The sequence below is a fragment of the Notamacropus eugenii genome, chromosome 2 (assembly GCF_028372415.1).
Source record: "Notamacropus eugenii isolate mMacEug1 chromosome 2, mMacEug1.pri_v2, whole genome shotgun sequence".
Taxonomy (NCBI): Eukaryota; Metazoa; Chordata; class Mammalia; order Diprotodontia; family Macropodidae; genus Notamacropus; species Notamacropus eugenii.
Genome location: NC_092873.1, coordinates 280,979,487 through 280,995,478, shown reverse-complemented (window position 1 = coordinate 280,995,478; position 15,992 = coordinate 280,979,487). Strand labels below are relative to the sequence as shown.

At 37.2% G+C, this 15,992-nt stretch overlaps 1 long non-coding RNA gene across 3 annotated transcripts in view; it reads right to left on the bottom strand.

Annotated features, from left to right (window-relative positions):
• Window positions 1-15,992, bottom strand: part of LOC140527323 (uncharacterized) — a 357,549-nt gene that overhangs the window by 101,897 nt on the left and 239,660 nt on the right. The window contains exon 5 of one of the 3 annotated variants that reach the window (XR_011974763.1): window positions 6,934-7,026. The exons of the other annotated variants lie outside the window; for them this stretch is intronic. This is a non-coding gene — a long non-coding RNA (uncharacterized lncRNA). The remainder of the gene's footprint in view (window positions 1-6,933; window positions 7,027-15,992) is intronic. 3 annotated transcript variants of the gene reach the window in all.

Here is a 15,992-nt window from a genome sequence, read left to right as displayed (position 1 = left end):
AAAAGATCCTAGCGGGCTACGGGGACGGGATCTCCAGCGGCCACGCGGGTCCCTCCACCCACAGAGGGACCTGCAAAAAACTCTCGCAAAAGGTCCATCGCGCTGCAGACGCGGAGCCCAGCCCAGACCTGCGGCAGCCGTGGCTCCGAGAGGTACAGATCCGAGCAGGCTTCAGGGATGGGATCTCCAGCGGCGGCACAAGCCGCCCCACCCACAGGTGACGGGGGTCGGTGAGAGAGTCTCTTTGGCGGGTCGAGAGGGGAGTGGGGTGCCCCCATGGCTCGGGCCCCCCCGGAAGATAGAAGCTGAGAGGCAGCTGCAGACAGGGGCTCCCCAAGCTGGCGGGAGCCTGGATCCATTGTGGAAGGTCTGTACATAAACCCCTTGAGGGAACTGAGCCTGAGAGGCGGCCCTGCCCTGACCTGACCACCTGAACTTAATTCTCACACTGCATAGCAGCCCTGCCCCCGCCAAAAGCCCTAAGGTGGGAAACAGCATTTGAATCTCAGTTCCCAAATGCTGGCTGGGAGGACCAGAAGGCGAGGTGGGTGTGAGGAGAATATTCAGAGGTCAAGTCACTGGCTAGGGAGAATGCCCAGAAAAGGGAAAAGAAATAAAAGTATTGAAGGCTATTTTCTTGGAGAACAGACATTTCCTCCCTTCCTTTCTGATGAGGAAGAACAATGCTTACCATCAGGCAAAGACACAGAAATCAAGGATTCTGTGCCCCAGCCCACCCAATGGGCTCGGGCCATGGAAGAACTCAAGAGGAATTTTGAAAATCAAGTTAGAGAGGTGGAGGAAAAACTGGGAAGAGAAATGAGAGAGATGAAAGAGAAGCATGAAAAGCAGATCAGCTCCCTGCTAAAGGAGAACCAAAAAAATGCTGAAGAAATTAACACCTTGAAAACTAGCCTAACTCAATTGGCAAAAGAGGTTCAAAAAGCCAATGAGGAGAAGAATGCTTTCAAAAGCAGAATTAGCCAAATGGAAAAGGAGATTCAAAAGCTCACTGAAGAAAATAGTTCTTTCAAAACTAGAATGGCACAGATGGACGCTAAGGACTTTATGAGAAAGACAGATATCACAGAACATAGCGAGAAGATTGGAAAAATGGAAGATAATGTGAAATATCTTATTGGAAAAACAACTGACCTGGAAAATAGATTCAGGAGAGACAATGTAAAAATTCTGGGACTACCTGAAAACCATGCAAAAGAAGAGCCTAGACATCATCTTCCATGAAATTATCAAGGAAAACTGCCCTGAGATTCTAGAACCAGAGGGCAAAATAAATATTCAAGGAATCCACAGAACACCGCATGAAAGAGATCCAAAAAGAGAAACTCCTAGGAACATTGTGGCCAAATTCCAGAATTCCCAGGTGAAAGAGAAAATATTGCAAGCAGCTAGAAAGAAACAATTGAAATATTGTGGAAATACAATCAGGATAACACAAGATCTAGCACCCTCTACATTAAGGGATCGAAGGGAATGGAATAGGATATTCCAGAAGTCAAAGGAACTAAGACTAAAACCAAGAATCACCTACCCAGCAAAACTGAGTATAATACTTCAGGAGAAAAAATGGTCTTTCAATGAAATAGAGGATTTTCAAATTTTCTTGATGAAAAGACCAGAGCTGAAAAGAAAATTTGACTTTCAAACACAAGAATGAAGAGAATCATGAAAAGGTGAACAGCAAAGAGAAGTCATAAGGGACTTACTAAAGTTGAACTGTTTACATTCCTACATGGAAAGACAATATTTGTAACTCTTGAAACATTTCAGTATCTGGGTACTGGGTGGGAGTACACACACACACATGCACACACACACACATACATAGAGACAGAGTGAATTGAAGAGGATGGGATCATATCTTAAAAAAAAAATGAAATCAAGCAGTGAGAGAGAAATATTGGGAGGAGAAAGGGAGAAGTTGAATGGGGCAAATTATCTCTCATAAAAGAGGCAAGCAAAAGACCTATTAGTGGTGAGATAAAGAGGGGAGGCAAGAGAAAAACATGAGGTATACTCTCATCACATTCCACTAAAAGAAAGAATAAAATGCACACTCATTTTGATAGGAAAACCTATCTCACAATACAGGAGAGTGGGGGACAAGGGCACAAGCAGGGTGGGGGGGAGGATAGAGGGGAGGGCATGGGGAGGAGAATGCAATCCGAGGTCGACACTCATGGGGAGGGAAAGGATCATAAGAGAATAGAAGTAATGGGGGACAGGATAGGATGGAGGGAAATATAGTTAGTCCTATACAACACAACTAGTATGGAAATCATTTGCAAAACTACACAGATTTGGCCTATATTGAATTGCTTGTCTTCCAAAGGTAAGGGGTAGAGAGGGAGGGAGCTAAAGAAGTTGGAACTCAAAGTGTTAGGATCAACTGTAATGTTCTTAGCACTAGGAAATAAGAAATACAGGTTAAGGGGTAAAGAAAGCTATCTGGCCCTACAGGACAAAATAGAAGACGGAGACAAGGGCAGAGAGGGAGGATAGAAGAGAAAGCAGATTGGTCACAGGGGCAATTAGAATGCTTGGGTTCGGGGGGGGATGGGATAAAAGGGGAGAAAATTTGTAACCCAAAATTTTGTGAAAATAAATGTTAAAAGTTAAATAAAAAAAAAGAAAGAAAAAATGCTCTAAATAACTGTTGATTAGAGAGATGCAAATCAAAACAACTCTGAGCTTCATCACACCAATCAGATTGACTAACAACAAAACAGGAAAATGATGAATGTTGGAGAATATGTGAGAGAGTTGGAACACTAATTCATTGTTGGTGGAACTATGAGATGATCCAACCATTATGAAGATCAATTTGGAAATATGCCCAAAGGCTTATAAAAATGTACACCCTTTGACCCAGCAATACTGCTTCCAGGGCTCTATTCCAAAGACACTATAAAAATGGGAAAAGGACCCACATGTACAAAAATATTTCTAGCAACTTTTTTTGTGGTGGTCAAGAACTGGAAATCAAGGGGATGCCTATCAATTGGGGAATGGTTGAACAAGTTGTGGTATATAAATGTAATGAAATACTATTGTGCTATGAGAAGTGACAGATGGACTTCAGAAAAACTTGGAAAGACATATATGAACTGATATACTGAGTAAAGTGAGCAGTCAGGAGAATACTATACACAGTAACAGCCATAGTGTGCCAGGACTGTTTTTGATAGACTTAGCTCTTCACAGCAAAGCAAGGACCTAAAAGATTTCCAAAGAAGTTATGATGCAAAATGCCATCCACATCCAAAGAAAGAACTATGGAGTTGGAACACAGAATGAAGCAGATTATTTTCTCTTGTGTATGTTTTGTTTGTTTTTCTCATGGTTTCTCCCATTCATTTGAATTCTTCTATGCAACAAGACTAATGAGAAAATGTGTTTAATAGGAATGTATGTGTAGAACCCATATAAGACTACATGCCTTCTTGGAGAGGGAGGGAGGAGAGAGGAGGAGAAAAATTGGAACTTATAAAAGTGATTGTTGAAAACTGAAAACAAATAAAGTACTAAATATGAAAAATTGTAGGTGACTGGATAATCATAAAATTATAAATTTTGAGGATAAAAGACACATCTTATATGTCATCTGATTCAAACACCTCATTTTAAGAAAGAAGGAATCTGAGGTCCAGAGGGGTTAGTGTCTTACCAAATAAGCACAAGAAACTGCATATTAACCTGTCTTTTCTGTCGTAAGCCACTGAGCCACTCTGTCTGCCTACTGCATGAGCCCATTATTCTCGAACAAAATAGCAATTTTGCTGCCTGTCCAAGACTGTTGCCATTATTATTAAGTTAATGTTTCCAAAATTCTTTGAACTCCTTAGACAAAAGTGCCAGATAATTGAAAAAGTATTATTGTCGTGATGATTATCATTATTAACCTTTCTTGGCACTTTACATTTTGAAGAGCTAGTCCCAGAGTTTATTAGCTATTATTAACAACCACTCCAAGGTACACTTCAAATTGATTAATAACATCCCTGACCTGATTACTCTGTTCATGTTGGGGGGTTTTGCTCTGAAATGTTTAGATTACAAATTACAGTTACTGGTTTTCTATTTGCACATTTGATTCAGGGATTTTTCAAAATTCCTCTTAAAGACAAAAATGAAAATGGTATAATCTTAATTTCTTTTTATAACGGCCTTTTAGAAACTATAGCATCTTTTTCACCCACTTGTAATGATCTTCTAGAACTGATACAATTCAATGTGTGAAGAAAATTTTATTCATTTTATGAAACCTTGTTTACATTTTGAAGACTGACATTGATAATGCCTTTTTGTTTAAAAGTATGAGTTCTTGCCAGAGGAAATTGTTAAGGGATGGCTTTGAAAGTAACTAACAGTCCATATATGACCTGTGAACACCAGCTTATTAGCCTTTTATCATGGCTATCTCTACTCCTGCCTTATACCTACTTACCTCTTTGGACTCTCTGATAGGAAATAGACCTAATATAATCATCATAACCATGTGAAGCAGGCAGAGTGAGAAAGGAGAATGAATGTATCTGCCTATCAGGGAGGTTGTAAACTACAACATGGGGTAATGGAGTCTAGCTTAGTTTGTTACACCTGAGGTTGGAGCTGCATCAGGCACCTGTAATGGCATCAATATAGAGATTTCTCAGTATGGAAACTACTTGCATTAATGTAGTCAGCAATCTTTGTACAGCTTCATTTCTTATAGACTTGTCTGAGGGTACAGAAAGGTTAAGTGTCTAGTCTTTAGGGAAAAAGTCAATGTATACCAGGGGCAAGATTTGAACCTTGGGACTTTTGGGTCCTCTCTCCCTCTATTCAGTACACCAATGTACTTTTTCTCTTTCACATATATTTTTGATTGCTGTGTGATTTCATCAGTACTCCCTCTACCAATGCAAATGGACAACATAGTGAAAATGGAAGTTGGATCAAACAAGAAATTAAATGCATGCTAGAGTATAGTATTCAATATTATAATTATACTACTCATACTTTAGTATTCAATATCTATATGTATATATACACATGTGTGTATATCTGTTTATCTATCTATAGTAAAATTATACATGTTTGTATGTGTTTACAGACAGATAAGAGGCAGATAGAGATGAGGGGTACTTTAAAGTTGACTGAGCTTTCCTTACATTGCTTTTATCAGATTGGTATCCCATCTTTTTCTAGACAGTTCCCATTCCAACCATCCTCATCATCTTATATCATTCAGATGTCTTCCCTCAATATCTTGTCCTTCATGCCTGCTTCACATAAAGAAGATGTCCTGCTCAAGGTGAGAGAGGAATATACTGGGAGAAAGGGAGAAGTAGAATGTGGTAAATTGTCTTATATAAAAGAGGCAAGAAAACATTTTTACAGTAGAGGGGAAGAGGGGGGAAGTGAGAGGGAGTGAGTGAGCCTTACTCTCATCAGAACTGGTTAAAAGAAGGAATAATAAAAAAACATTCAATGGGGTATAGAAATCTCTCTTACTCTACAGCAAAATAAGAGAGGAATGGGAAAGGAAGAAGAGAAGGAAGAGGAGATAGAGGGGAGGGCATATTGGGGGAGAGATAGTCAGAAGCAAAACACTTTTGAGGAGGGACAGGGCAAAAGGAGAGAGAAAAAAGAATAAATGAGGGGAGGGTAGGATGGAGGGGAATACAATCAGCAAAAGTAATTGTGAAAACAATTTTGAAGTTTCTCTGATAAAGACATCACTTCTCATACACATAGAGAACAGAGTCAAACTTATAAAAATAAAAATCATTCATCAAATAATAAATGATCAAAAGACAAGAACAGTTTTCAGATAAAGTAATCAAGTATATCTGCTGGTATATAGATACCAACAATGGTATCTATAGCCATATGAAACAATGCTCTCACTATTGCTTGGAGAAATGCAAATTAAAACAATTCTGAGGTACTACCTCATAACTATAGATGGACTCATAGGTCAGAAAATGAAAATGACCAATAGTGGCTGGGGTATGGGAAAAATGAGGCATTAATGCACTATTGGTAGAGTTGCGAACTGACTCAACCATTCTGTAGAACAATTTGGAAGGGCTGTAAAACCATGCATACTCTTTGACCTAGCAATACCACTACTAGGTCTGTATCCCAAAAGAGATAAAAAACATAAAGGAAAAGGACTTATACATACAAAAATATTTATAGCAGCTCTTTTCTGGTGGCAAAGAACTGGAAATTGAGGGGATGCCTGTCAATTAAGAAAAGATTAACAAATTGTTGTTTGTCGTTATGATGGAATATTATTGTACTCTAAGAAATTATGAGCAGCATACTCTCAGAAAAACCTGAGCTGACTTGAAGTGAAATGTACTGTGTACAAATTAAGATCAATATTGTGTGATGATCAGCTAAGAATGACTTAGCTATTCTCAGCAATACAATGATCAAAGACAACTCTGAAGGACTTATGATGAAAAGTATTATCCATCCACAGAGAAAGAACTGATGGTATCTGAACACAGATTGAAACATACTTTAAAAAAATCCTTTATTTTTCTTAAGTTTTTTTTTATGTTTTCTTTCACCACATGACTACTATGGAAATGGAGAGAAGCAGACACCTGCCTGAGCTCTCTCCCCAAATCCCTCAAAATGCCTATAAAAATGACTCTAAAGAAACTGTAGAGCAGTAGAGCCACAAAATGACAGAGTGAAACAGATTTCTACCTGAAGAAATTTTGGAAGGCCTTCAGGAAAGGTCTATTGCAATGGCCTTGGAGTGGTGCACGGCCCAACATAGGCCGTGCCAGAACAGATGGAACTGGAGCAGGCCTCCAAGCACTGAATCACTGGCAACTGTAGTGGTTTCCAGATATCTCAACCCACAAACAACAAAGACATCTCTAAAGGTCAGTGGGGAAACTTGCTTACCTGGGCGAGAAAGGAATGTGTTCAGGTCCCAGCCTCAGCCCCAGGGCAGTGGCAGCCACTGCTACAGCTATAGGTGCTTCTGAATCTCTTAACCTATAGAGAGTGGGGAAATCAAATGACTGATCTGGGTCACAATCCTGGCTGGTGCTCCTGGATTGAGGAGGAGCACTGGTATTGTGGAGCTGGTGGCATCCATGAAGAGGGAATCCTAGTCACAGTTTCCAGGAAGAAAACTATTCTTGTGGAGTAAACCCCTCTCCTTTGATCATACCCCATTGGAGGAACTGAAAATTTATTAGTCCCTAGAGATATCTCTGAAAACATCTACACAAAAACCATGAAAGTTGTGGCAGTACACCCTCCAATTAACAATGAGCACAAAAGTTAAGTAATTGGCTGGGAAAATGACCAAAAATGGGGGGAAATAAGACTATATATTACTTCCTGGTGAAAAAAAATATTTTCTTACAGTGAGGAAGATCAAAGCCTACAACTGAAGGCTCCTATAACCAAAGCCTCTAAGGAAAAGAAGAAATGGTCTCAGGTCATAGAAGAATTCAAAAATGATTTTGAAAATCAAGTAAGAGAAGTAGAGGAAAAATTGGAAAGAGAAATGAGTAATAAAAGAAAATCATGAAAAATGAGTCAATAACTTACAAAAGGCTACCCACAAAATGTTGAAGAAAATAAAACCTGTAAAAATAGACTAATCCAGATGGCAAATGAGATCCAAAAAGCCAATGAGGAGAAGAATGCCTCAAAAAGCAGAATTGGCCAAATGGAAAAGGAGGTCTGAAAGTTCACTGAAGAAAATAATTCCTTAAAAATTAGAATGAAATAAATGGAAGCTAGAAAGTCTTGCCCAGGGCAAGTAAAAAATAGATGACACTGAGTTAACAAAGAGCCAATATATAGGGACATGTCTGAAGTCTGATAAGCAATGGGAGGGAAAGAAGAAAAAAGTAAAAGATCAAGAGTGTCAAGAAGGCAGATTTTTCATTAATACTTTGTTTCAGACAGCAGAATCATGGCAGCTCAAGAGCCTGAAGGGGCCTAAGAGGACATTTAAGCCAATCTGGACAAAAATTCCCTCCATTTAGTCAATAAACATTTATTGAGTGACTATTTTTGTGTCAGACACTGTGGTAAGCACTTCTTACAACATTCCTCATGTGTTTTTGTTCATCCTTTATCATAAAAAGTGAAACGAGTGAGAATTCATTTACTCCTAAATCAGTTTATTCCGCTTTGGGACAGTTCTAATTACTGTCGCAATTTTCTCTAACTGTGCAGCAATATGATTCTCAGCAACTTCTTTTTACCTTTTCAAGTAGCGCTGCTTTGGAGGACTAAGCAGAATTAAGGACAATCTCTTTCTCCAGAATATAGGCCCTCAAATATCTGAACTAAGAGGAGCAATAATAACTCTAATTCAAAAAAAAAGCAATGTGAGAGACAAAATGAAGGAAAAATATAATATCCTTCAAAATTCTAATTGTAAATATATTAGTTCAATAACAGAAAAGAGAGTGATATGTTAGATAAGAAAGCAAAACACCACAAATTACTGCTTACAAGAAGCACACATGAAAAACAAATACATATATGGAATAAAAATGAAAAGCTAGAACAAATTTATTCATTGTTTATTCAAAGTTTATCCATGAGATAAATCTAAACAAGCAGGAACTGAAATCATGCTATCAGATAAAGCAAGAATAAAAATTCATATAAATTGAGTTGAAAAAGAAAATTACAATATCCTGAAATGAACTAAAAACAACAAGCTGATACCTATATTAAGCATATACTCCACATGCCATAAGATCTAAGTTTAAAAAGGAAAAAATAAATGAAGTGTAAGAAGACACAGACATTAACACAATAATGTCAGGAAACTATATCTATCTGTTAGATTTGGTCTAATGTAACGGATAAATAAAAGGGAAAATACAGAGTTTTTAAAGCTGCTTGTCTTAAAAGATTTTTGGGTTCTTTTGAATGGGACAATTAGTGAACACATACATTTCTTAGTACCCTGTGAAACTTTCACCAAAACTGTCTAGCAGAACAAAGGAATGTTGCAAATAAATATTTAAAAAAACAGAACTAGTAAACATGTCATTTATAAGCCATAATGTAAGGAGTACATGATTAGCTGACAAAAAAAATAAAAATAAACAGCAAAATTTCTCAAAGGAAAATAAATTAGACCTTATTGGGAACTAAAAACATATATTAAGAAAATAGGAATATAAGGGGTGAATGAATTCATCAAGCATTTAAAAATTTAGAACTTAAAAAAGCATCAAAAAAGATTTGAAATTTATAAAAGAAATATATAAGTTGCAAACCAAAGAGTATAAAAATGATCAACAGATCTAAAAGTTGATTATTTGAAAAGACTAACAAAACTGTTACCACTTTAGCCAACCTGAATTTTTTTAAAAAAGACAGAAAATCAAATCAATATAACCACAAATAAAGAAGGTAAAAATATAACAAAATTAGATGAGAAAACCATTACCAGAGGATATAATGGAGTTATGGGCTAGCAAAGCTAGTAAAAGAGGGAAAAAGAAAAGAAAAAATATTACCTTCAAGGAATACAAAATATCCAAAGCAACATAAGGTCAAAGAGATTTCTAATTCAATCTGACCTTTTTGGTTCTAATAAACTTCTAGGAGAATTAAAACAAACTTTTGGAGAACAATTAATGGATGTGCATATATGTATGTCTACATGTATACATAAATGCACGTAGTATGTATAGATGTTTCATGGAAAGCCATTACCCAATAAGTGGTCAAAGTATATAAAGAAAATGTTCTCAAAAAAAAAAAAGAATTGCAAGGAGGGGATTCTGGGAAGGTGGTGGAGTAGGTCAGAAAATTCCAACCTCATGATTTTCTTCCACAAAGGAGATAAAACAAAATATAAAGAATGAAAAAATAAAAGATAATGTGAAACACCTCATAAGAAAAACAACTGATCTGGAGAAAAGACCAAGAAGAGAAAACAACATACCTAAATACCATGATTTTAAAAAAATCTTGATACAATAATATAAGAAATAATTAAAGAAGTTTCCTGAAGCATTAGAACAAGAAGGGAAAGTAGAAATAGAGAAAAAAACACTGATTACCACTTGAAAGAGATCCGACAAGGAAAACCCACAGAAATGTTATAGTCAAACTCCAAAAACCCAAGCTCATGAATAAAATATTATAACAAAAAAACACAGAAAACAATTCACATATGCCAGTGACAATTAGAATCACACAAGACCTGGCAGTGGTGACACTAAAAGAGCACAGGTCTTGGGAACTCTATATTGAAGAGCAAAAGAACTGGGCTTCTAGCTGAAAATAACATACTCAGAAAAACTAAACATAATTCTGACTGAAAAAAATGGATATTTAATGAATTGTCAGACTTTCAAGACTTTGTTAAAAAAAAGGCTGAACTCAATAGAAGCTAGACATACAATATAAAGTACATACCAAAGACCAGTTACAAAGGACTCAATAAGGGACAGACTGTTTATCTTTTATTTGAGGAAATGTAAAATGTATGTCTAAGATTATTAGTAATTGTTCATGAGTAGTTTACAAGAAATATTTGAGCATGCATATTGCCAAGGCAATATTCAAAGTATGGAGGGTGACTATGAATATGACAGCGTAGTACTGAATCATAAAGTCTAAAAGACTCTTCATATAGAAAGCAGAAGAAAAACATTTATTCTGACACCAGAAAGCCAAAGCTGTCATCGTAACCAAGAAGTCAATACATATTATCACTATAAGGGACAAAGCCATTCCTAAGCCTTCTGTCGCCCTGCTGAGACCTTCCCACAAACAAAGACTTGTGATGCTTCCTCTGTCCCCCCCAGCTCTGACTTGTCCAACCAATTTCTTCTCAGCTCTGCTCCACCCTTCCTATTCCACCCATTCAGCAAGCTCTTCCCACCACATGTGCCTTAGGCTTCCATGTGATTTAAGCAAGTCACATGGGTCTATTAACGAATGGGACAGATTTTCCCATTTAAATTACCATTGCAATTGCTCCCAAGATCTTTCCTATTCATTACATAGGAAGGTGAGGCAAGTGGTATCAACAGAATTGTAACAGGGATAACAAAAATAAGCATATAAAACAATATCTTAGGGTGGGGCTTGAGCAGAAGCACCCTATCATTCCCTCCTTAAATGAATGGGGCCTAAAATCTTGGGGTAAAGGGTGAAGTTCTCTTCTTCTATAGGTACTTCCTGCTGAGATTGTACATAGATCTGTCCCTGCCCCAAGAGGTCCCATTAAAGAGGTCAGTTCTTTAGTGGGCATCAGCAACTTGGTCGATGCCAGGTCTATGGGGCACACATCACAGTCATGTACAGGGGGTGACATGTGGCTTAAGCAATCAGACATCTGCATATGGAGGGTTCTAAGCCTGCAGGAAACAAATCTAGCAAACAAGTTCAACAAACAAAAAGTCAAAAAGAAACAAGGAGAAAATAACCAGAAGCAGAGTAGGTATAGGGTCAGCCATGCTTCTGGAGTCCATGAACCCACCAACATAGCCTCATTCACTATTGTTTACTATTTGCTAATTTGCAGTTTGGGGGCCATCATTTTGGCTACAGGTATGCTTTCTTTAATCTGACCTGGGGGCTGATCAATTTCCTATTCTCCCTGAAGGTGTGACAAATTTGGATACAAGGGTTCAGGAGGATCTGTGGGGCAGTTCTTACTTCTCTGTTCTGTCTAATATCAAGCCCCTTTTCTTGATAGATTTTGTATAATTCATTAGTTGGAATACCATTTATTCTTCCAAAATCTATCCCTGCTCTCAACAGAACAGCAAACAATTCTTTTCTTGTCAGTCTATTCTGACAGAATCCATTGGCTATTTATGCTTCTCCCTTGAGAAAATTTATGTTTTCCCCAGTCCTCTAAGTCACTTAAGTGTGAAATCTTGTCCAGTGCCTCTGAAAGAGGGTGCCCTCTTTCCTCAATTAGTAGTCAAAACTAGTGCCTTGTAAGCAGAAGGAGCTATCTTCACTATTATATTCCTATGGGAAATTCCTAAGGGGGTATCATAATATGCATCCATGTTTCTGATCATTATGGAAGTCTTTTTAACCTCCTCCTTTAACTTTTTTATACAGTGCCTAAATGAATACCAGGGTCTATCTCCAGTAGGCCACATAGAGTCAGTAGGTTACTGCTTGTTATATCCATCTGCTGCCAAAGCTAATAGATTAGTCATATTGTTACCTCCTTGCATATTGTAAATTCTAAAAGTTTGCTGCACAAAAGTATTCTAACACCTATAAATTTCAAGTAATCCACACCATCTATAGATACTCCTCCAGCCCCTTCATCACTGATTCACACTATCCAAGATATTAACAATTCTCCTCCTAAATTATCTCCCTAAACATTGTTTTGTCCCTGGTTCTCCTGTTTCCACCTCAGTATTGAGTGTGCTTCTGCCTGAGAAATTTTTCCCTCTAACATCATTTCATTATCCAACTCTGACTTTGTTACATTTTCCTCCCATGTACTGTCCTGGTAGTCATTGTGATGGCAACTAGACTGGGTCTGTGTAAAGGCTATATGCACACTTCTTTTGTCAGTCTTTCTCTGAGCTAAATGAAGACCTTTTTCTTTCACCTGAGTCTCCCCTAGCTTGATCATTTAAAGGAGAGCCTGAACACTGAGAATGACCATGCAAACTAATTGTTTATTTATCTGAATGTTTTTCCTTCAGCAGCTCCTCTCTTCTTTTATACATAATACAGTAAGCTGTTAATAAAATCCACCCTCTTCTACACACTCCTGCCAGTTCTTTCCCTGGTTTTATTGATATTCCTTGTAAAAATCTTTCTAAGTCTCTAGGTTCTCCCTCCTGTAACCTCAGTTCCCAGTTTTCACAGGGTCTAGTGCATTTGATCCATTCCCTTGCTAGGGAGGCATAGGGTAAATCCTCCCATCATGGAATATCCATTTCTTCATCCTTTCTGCCTCCAAATAGAGATTTTTATACCCTGAGATCCTGTTTGAGATGTCAAATGTAATACAAAGGCAAATTTACAAAACTGAGGGTGACTATGACCATGCCAGTAGAGTTCTGAATCACAAAGCATAACAGACTCTCCATATAGAAGGCAGAAGAAAAACATTTATTCAGACACCAGAAAACTAAATTCCAATGCCAGAAAGACAAATCTGTTATAATAGCCAAGAAATCAATATATATTGTCACTGCAGGGGACAAAACCATTCCCAAGCCTTCCCCCAACCCTGCTGGGGCCTTCCCAGAAACCAAAAAACACTCACAAGCTTTGCTGTGCCTGCTTGCCTGTGTTCTCTCCTCCCTTCATCTTAACTGTTCTCACCAACTTCCTCCCAATTCTGCTCCATCCTTCCTGTTCCACCTATTCAGTAATCTTCTCCCATCATATGTGACTTAGGCTTCTATGTAATTTAAATGGGTCACATTGGCTTATTTATGAATAGGAAAGATCTCCCCATTTAAATTAAAATTACAGCATGATATGATTTCAAAAAGCAAAACCATTCAGGAATAGCTAAAAAGAGGAATTATCACATACAAATGAGGTGTGACAGGAAGAACCAAAATAGAGGAATTAGAGGGAGCAAAGAGGGTTGATGGTTCTGGAAACTAACTTTCCTTAGCAATGGATTCAAGAGGGAACAATACATATACATCTAAAAGAGTATAAAAATCTTCTAAATTTAGAAAGAAATAAAATTCTAAGGAGATAATGAGGTGAAAGGATAAGGGAGGGATCTTTAGAGGGCAAGATTAGAGAACAGGTTGAAGGGGAATATAGAAAGGTATTTAGATTAATGAGAATGGGACAATAAATGAAGGATCACTGGGAGGATAAGGGAGGGATCTTTAAAGGAAAGGCTGAGGGAATAAATCAAAGAGGCATTCACAAAAGTGTTTAGATTTATGAGAATTGGAGGGGGAAATCAATGAGGGAGTAGGTTAAATAACAGAAGGGCAAGGTAACTGATAGAAATAAAGGAGAGGAGTCAGGAGAGACAGGAGATAAGAGATAAACACAAACATAAAAATGAAGATTCAAAGATTAGGAGTAGATTCTCTTAGGGAAAGTATGTTTATATATGTAAGTAAATATGTATGTATGTATATGTGTATGTATGTATGTGTGTGTGTATACATATATCCATGCTTAATTGTAGCCTGGGGAAGGGTGGGGGAGGAAGTGAGGAAAAGAACAAAGTAAAAATTGTAAAGCAGAGAATAAAAGAAAAGGTACAAGGAAGCAAGAAAATTGAATTGCTTACCTTCCCAATGGGGATGGGTAGGGAGGGAGGGAGGGAGGAAGAGAAGTTTGAATTCAAAGTTTTAGGAACAACTGTTGAGTATTGTTCTTGTACACAACTAGGAAATAAGAAATACAGGTAATGGGGTATAGAAATTTATCTTGCCCTACAAGACAAAAGAGACAATGGTGATAAAGGAAGAGAGGGATGTTAGAAGGGAGGGCAGATTGGTGATAGGGGTAAATAGAATGCTTGGCATTTTGAAGTGAGGGGAGTGAAGAAATGAGGAGATAATTTGGAACTCAGAATTTTGTGGAAATGAATGTTGAAAACAATAAATAAATTTAAAAAAAGAATAGCATTTCAAATACTGAAAAAAAATATTGGATTTGGAGTCAGAAGTCAGAATAAAGTGTAAAATTTCAGCTCATGTTTGAAAGCCCAAGTGGCTCCAGTTTCACTTTTAAGGCTTATTTCAAATTACTGCCCTTCAAGCATTTTTCAGTTCATTCCAAATGGCCTTGGGACTGATCTCCCTATAAGCCTTTCCATCTCCTGTTTCTACCACTTTGGACAGGTGGTACTCTATGTGTGGGATGCATCTCCTCATTTTTAGTTCATTTGATGCCTAGCCTTCTTCTTCAAAGCATAGCTAAAGGAGCCAGCTCCTCCAGGTCTTTCTTAATCCCTTCCCTCAGTTGGAAGCCCCCTCAGCCTCTTGAAATTGCTTTGTCTAACTCTACCTTTGCTTATCTACGTTCACACTATATACCTTTCCCATAGAATCAGTCAGTAAATATGCTGAGTTGAAAAAAAAAAATGCCACAGCCACCCCAGCCTTCAGCAACCTCCTCCATATCACTCAGTAGCCCCTGACAGACGGGCAGGACCTTCTGCCAAAAAAAAAATTACAACTTGCAAAGGCATGGATGATGGTTAGCATTTTTAAGCAATAAAGTATTTTTAATTAAGATATGTATGTTAGGTTTTTTTTAGGTATAGTGTTATTGCACACATAGTAGACTTCAGTGTAGTGTAAACATAACTTTTATATCCACTGGGAAACCAAAAAAATTTGTGTGACTCCTTTATTGTGATATTTGCTTCATTGCAGTGGTCTGAAACCAAACCCACAATATATCTGAGGTATGCCTGTATGTTTTGCATGACTTCATACGTATAATTGATGTCATATTGTTTGCCTTGAAAGGAATGGGGGATGGATGGGAGAAAGAGAGACAATTTGGAACTCAAATCTTTTTAAAATGAATGTTAAAAAAGTTTACATGTAATTGGGACATATTTTTTTTAAAATAAAAAAAAGTGAAAAGAAAGTAAAAAAAAAAAAAAAAGAATTAGGCCACAAAGAAAAGATATGAGAAGACACCTGTATCCTCCTCTTTTATAAAGGTGAAAGATACACTGCTACGGAGCATTGCTTAACTTTTTCAGATAGTTTTAATATACTGATCAGTTTTGCTAATTGTATATTTTTTATTTTCTTAATCTTTCTCTTAATTTTTTCTCTTCTTTCTTTTTAAAAGTATTGTTTGTTATATAGATTATTTGTTATATAGATCTGGAAATGGTAAGAGAAAAAGTTAAAAGGGGGAATTTTATGTTTTAAAAACAAAAAATTAATAAAAATTATTTCTTTTTTTAAAACATCTATATTCAATAAATTTTCTATGCATTGTCACTTTATGCATTAGTAAATTGTTTCTTGTTATTTGCC